The 6,355-nt window shown below is 40.3% G+C and overlaps 1 pseudogene; it reads right to left on the bottom strand.

Moving 5' to 3' along the window:
• Positions 1–736: 736 nt before the first annotated feature.
• LOC132282624 (small nucleolar RNA R71) lies at positions 737–835 on the bottom strand (annotated as a pseudogene).
• Positions 836–6,355: the final 5,520 nt, after the last annotated feature.

A 6,355-nucleotide genomic window follows, 5' to 3' on the forward strand; every position in this document is an offset into this window, starting at 1 on the left:
TATTTGCTTTGCTAGTGTATGCATGGTCGTAGGTCATTGAATCCTACTCTTATCCCTCCTAATTTGCATCTTGAATCGGTTGTTCATAATCCTAGGGGGAGAGGTAGTTCTCATCACTCCATTTCACCAATGGAGGATTTGAATGATGGCTATGTGGAGGACCTTGGTCAAATAAACCAACAAGGCAACCTCCACCCTAATGTGCATCATGAAAATGTTCAAGTACCATTAGGCATGCCTAGACCATTCATTCACCCACAACAACAAGGCTAAGTTCCATTGGGAATGCCTCGGCCAATATTTGCTCCACAACCCCCCATAGTTCAAGCTAATCAAGGTGTTCGTTTAGCACCACCAATTATGAATCCTCCCATTGCATTAAGAGACCATTATGTGCCAAATGAATACAATGCACCCACTTGCATTCAATTGCCTCTATTTAGAGCACATCACTATGAAATTAACCACAAACTATTCAAATGCTTCCAAACTATCATGGACTTCTAAGTGAAGAACCTTATAAGCATTTGGATGAGTTTCTTGAAGTGTGTTCCATCGTGAAATACACAGACATGCCGGAAGAAGTGTTAAGACTTAAACTTTTTCCTTTTACCCTTAAAAACAAGGCAAAAAATTGGTTTAACAATCTTAGGCCTTTTTCGATAACTTCTTGGGAGGAAATGTAACAAGAGTTCTTGAAAAAGTACTATCTGGTTTCTAAGACCAATGCCATGAGAACTTCAATTAGAGAATTTTCTCAAAGGGATGGGGAAATGTTTCATGAGGCATGGGAAAGGTTTAATGATTTGCTTAGAAAGTTCCCTCATCATGACATACCTAAGTGGCAACTAATCCAATATTTCTTTGAAAGTTTACCGGATAATCACAAGGGTATGGTCGATGCATCCATGGGTGGTTCTTATCTTGATAAGCATGAAAATGATGTATGGCAATTGTATGAAAGTATGAGTGAAAATTCTATACATAGGTCCTTATCTTCTAAAAATGGTAGAAACCTAGGTGGAAGGAAGAATGTCGGCTTGTATCAAGTTGACAACTCCAATGACATAGCCGCCGAGATAAAATCCTTGTCTCAAAGGTTTGATCAATTTTTTATCAACCAAAATTCGGCAAATCAAGTATCTTCTTCCCCTACTCATAATCATAATCGTGCATCTAATGAATCTTGCATTCTACTTCCAATTGTCCCCATGGACATGTGCAAAGTGAGCCCCATGAGCAAGTCAATGCTACATTTATTAATCAAGGGAATAATCCCTATGGCACTCATTACAATTCAAGTTGGAGGAACCATCCAAATTTTTCTTAAAAAAGCCAAAGGGAAGGCTCAAACCCTCCCCAAGGTGGTTTTTAAGGGAAGTATATTCCGCCACCAATGCAAGGCCAAGGTCCCCAAGGTTTTAAATCATCATCATTTCAATCACATGGAAATCAATTTTTTAATTCTCATTTTCTTAATCAACCATTATATTCCCAAGGAAACTCAAGGAGTCCCGCCTTTAAAGAGAAAGTTTTGACTGCTCTAGGCACTCTAGAGGCGAACACTCAATTACTTCATTCTCATTCTCAATCCATTGCTAAGCTAGAAACCCAAGTAGGGCAAATAGCTAGTACCTTAAATGCTAGAAAGAAGGGGAAGATGCCTTTGAATGCCCCACCAAAGCAACCATGTGTTATGGAAACTCATTCCTCATCGGAAGGGCACACAATTGAGCATGTTAATGTGGTGACAACCTTGAGAAGTGGGAAGATTGTGGACAACAAAGTAGGTGTGCCCAATGAAGAAAGTGAACCGATGAAACCAAAAGTTGACACCCGTCCCGTTTCTTATCATGTTCCTCCTTCATTGCATATGCATGATCATTCAAATGAGAAAGTGTTAGAAAGTGATTTGAAAAGTGAGTCCAAAATTGATTTGAAAAATGAATTGAACAAAGCTTTGAAGAAGGATTTTAAAAATTCTTGTGTTGAAGACTCTTCAAAGAAAATTTTTAAAAAAGCTTTTGAGCCAAAAGCTCCATTTCCGGATGCCTTGAAAAGATCCATTTATCTTGATAAACAAAAGACCAAGACCAATAAAATCATTGAAATGTTTAGGCAAGTGAAGATTAATCTTCCCCTTTTGGATGTAATTAAGCAAATTCCAGCTTATGCTAAGTTCTTAAAAGATCTTTGCACCCAAAAGAGGAAGAACAAGAGCCAAGCACCTAGGAAATTGGTCTTGACCGAGCAAGTGAGCTCAATCTTGCAACATAACACCCTTCCAAAGTTTAAGGACCCCGGTTCGCCTACTACTTCTTGCATCATTGGTGACCATGTCATTAATCGGGCCCTTCTAGACTTAGGAGCAAGTGTTAATCTTCTTCCATACTCGGTATATGTCAAATTAGGCTTAGGAGACTTGAAACCGACGTCGGTGGTTTTACAACTTGCCGACCAATCCATCAAAAAGCCTAGGGGTATCATTGAGGACGTCTTGATTAAAGTTGATAAATTCTTCTTCCCGGTCGATTTCATTGTCATTGACACGAAATCAGTTCCAAATCCCAAGAGCCAAATTCTCGTTATCCTTGGCCGTCCTTTCTTAGCAACCTCAAATGCCAACATCAATTGTAGGACGAGGGTAATGAAAATTTCATTTGGGCATATGAAAGTGAAGTTGAATATTTTCAATCCGACCCCAAATTCATTTGACAAACAAGAAGAAGTAAATGTTGTAAAAAAATGTCTAGACAATGAATGTGAAGGAATGGAGTCTTTGCTTGAAACCAAAACTTTAAAAAGTTCATCTTCAACCTTGAATTCAAAAAATGATGTTTCAAAATCTTGCATTGAAAGGGCATGGAAGCCCAAAGATCACATTGACAAAGGACCAACAAATTCCTTTGAACCTAATCCAACAAGTTCTTTAGGGAACCGTTTGTTAAATGGAATTCAAAGTACTTATCACCCCGACAAGGAGGGGATGCATTATAAGATGTTTTATCTGGGCTAAAAGAGCCCAACGTCTTGCTAGAGACGTTAAAGACTAGTAAAGGCTTCGTAAGGTTTACAACTCTATTCCTCCCTCATTTCTATTTTATCTTTCATTTCTTGCGTCGTCTAGATATATTTTGGAATTCTTACACTTGGCTAGGAATTTTGATTGAGTACGCATGCACTTTCATTCTGAAAATAGGCATTTTTTCCCTGTTCAATCGATCTCAAATGAGGTTTGATTCGAACACTCATCCCTGCATCCAATCATTGCTCTATTCCATCGATCTGAAAATTCCTGCATAAATTAGCCCTCTGTGTATCGTTCGAGAATTCCTTTGGATAGATCTGAAAGTTCCAAGATCGATCCAACCTTTTCCTGGATTGATCTTCACTCCACACTTAGAAAATTTTTGAGATCCATGAAAAAAGGCCTCTCTGTGCATCATTCGAACTTCTCTGCAGGTTTTCACCTGTTCGATCAATCGAAGTGCCTTTTCAATCCATCTCTACTCTTTGTTAACCTTGATTTTGACTTTGATTGCATTTTTATTTTAAAGATTTTTTATTTTTAATTTCTAATTTTCTTTTCATTTTAAAATTTTCAAAATCCAAAACTTTATATATTTTCTAAAATTCCAAAAAATTGTATTTTACGTTATTTTTCCAAAAAAAAAAAAAAAAAAAAAAAATGTTTTTGAATTTCAATTTTTATTTTGTAAATATTTAGATATAAAATATGAAATAAAAAAGTGAAATAAAATAAATATGTCATTTAGTGAATAGAGATCGATCTCAACATTTTTAAGATCGATCTTGTTCGATTGATTGAAAATTTTCCTTGATCGATCGAACCTGTCGGGAAATGTTTTTAAAAATAAAACCCTAAGGTCATTAGATCAATTCAAAGATCGATCTAAAGACCTTCTCAGCCCTCGCCACTGCAACCCATCTCTCTCCCATCTCCGGCGAGCCCTCTGGCGACCTTCCCAAGGCTCGAATCTCTCTCCTTTATCTCAGATATCATCTCTCTCCTTCGCACCACTCCTCTCTCTCGGATTTGGTAAGTTCCAAGCTTTCCCCTTGATTTTGAGTTTCAATCTACCCATTTATGATGCTTGCCATGTTAGATCTAGGGTTGCTATGTCTGAATCTTACCATATTTGAAGTTTCCATGATTTTGTATATATATGTATATATTTTTCATTTTAAAATTGATTTTTGAGTGTCATGGGCCAAACAAGTGACCCATATCGTGTTGTTGATGTGTGAGAGGGCCCCATAAGTTTGCTTGGGTGCCCCCGTGCCTTCCACATCACAGATCTGTGACTTTTCAAATTTCCCATCCCAGTTTGATCGATCGAACTTTTCTCAGATCGATCTCATAGAGAACGATCTCATATTTTTGTGATCGATCGAACTTCACAGATTTGCATCCCACACTTCACACACTTTCTTTTGTGATTCCATGCTATCTCATACATGCCCAATGCCTGTGTTTTCCACATTGGATGCATTCCATACTTAAATTGTTTAACATGCTTCACTTACTGTCACTGTTTATTTAGCCCCATCATTACTTGCGTAGATTCATGTCTTGTGCTGTCTATTTTATTTAACATACATGTTTCTATATACTGTGCTTGAATTCTTAATGCCAATACCAACTTATATTACAAGTGTTTTTCTTTCTGTTTCGCAGGCCATGGCTAGGGTCAAGACTGTTGCCCGTGGACATTATCATCACCGAGTCAGGCCTAGATTAGAGGGGTCAGATGAGCCCTCTCATATTCTGGAGCAGCCCGAGCATCAGGCAGGACCATCTCAGGTCCCTGATCCTGAGCAGCTGGAGGATTATATAGAGGCCAATCCAGCTTAGTCCCCATCAAACAGTAGACTACAGTCTTCTACTTATGCATCTTCATCATCTCATTATGAGGCTGAGCATACACCATCACCTTCTTCATCTCTGCCTCCTGCACAGCCAGACCAGGCCTCAGACAGACCTTTACTAAGATACTCACACCTTCAAGTGGCGCATGAGTCAATTTTTGACATTTCTTTCTTCTCCTGGTATATCCTGACCCGGGCAGCGTACGAGGACATTAACCGCAGGGGTATTTCAGCCATTCTAGCTCCGGTCACTTACCCAGTTTACCTGAGGCTTGTTCGGATGTTCTTCCAGAACCTCCGACCTGCCCCGAGTAATCTGGCAGAGCTGCGCACTACAGTGGATAGCCATCCTATCCGCATTACAGTGGAGACTTTGGCCTGATCCTGCCGATGCCCGCATACCTGCCCTCTTGAGCTTGAGCTCGATTATCCCATTTTGGAGATGAGGCCTTCTTATACATTTATGGCCGAGGCATTTACAGGCCATTACAGTGAGGGCGACACATTTGCTACTCGCACCTATCTACCCGATGACCTGTGGTTCTTTGATTCAGTTCTGTACCGAAACGTGTTCATAGCCGGCCACAAGATCCAAAGGTGCGGCAATTATTTGACAGCCCTGTATGCTCTCTATACAGGGTGTTGGGTTTTTATTCCAGCCCTCTACTGGACTGTGATGATGAAGCTCTATGCCAACTATATCAGCAAGGCCAAGCGCAAGCGGGCTAAGTATCTTCCATTTGGCCATCTGATCACTCAGATCCTCCGGAATCAGCGTTATCCAATTCATCCCACTGAGCACTCAGAGACAGGAGCTTGTCATTTTGGCAAGAAGGACTAGAATAAGAGCTACAATGCTCTTATTGAGAGTCTTTTAGAGGACGCAGTGATAGCAGCAGAAGAGGCAAAGGAGGAGGAGATAGCAGCAACCACAGCAGTAGTAGGAGAGGCAGACGCACCAGCAGCCGACGATCCAGCAGTCGATTCGGTTGCGGTCCATATGGACATTGACTTAGTGCAGTATCCTGCAGAGGGTCTACAGCATCACTCTCCAGCAGGGTCGCCAGTTTATTCTCCGGAGCACGCTCGGGATGGACCATAGTTTCCTAATCCAGTCATACCTGAGGCTCCAGTACAGACACCCAGATTTGGAGAGCGTCTCCAGGCTTTGGAGGATGCCATAATCTCTATCCGTGCAGACATTGTCTCCATCTGAGCTGACATTTCTTCCCTGCGTACGGATGTCATGACTGTGCTGTGAGACATATCCTGAGATATCCGTGAAGCGTGCCCTACCCGTCCTACCTCCTCATCATGATCTTCACATCTCTCTATTACCTGCTTTGCATATCTATGATATTTACTATTTTTACTACTGTTGTGATATTCTTACGGCCAGTCTGTTGGCTCAGACATTCTGATGTACATTATTTTTTACATTATTTTTATCTTTTGCTATATATGT

The sequence above is a fragment of the Cornus florida genome, unplaced genomic scaffold (assembly GCF_030987335.1).
Source record: "Cornus florida cultivar Cherokee Brave unplaced genomic scaffold, ASM3098733v1 CherokeeBrave_3.0.0_Hap2_Chr01, whole genome shotgun sequence".
NCBI lineage: Eukaryota > Viridiplantae > Streptophyta > Magnoliopsida > Cornales > Cornaceae > Cornus > Cornus florida.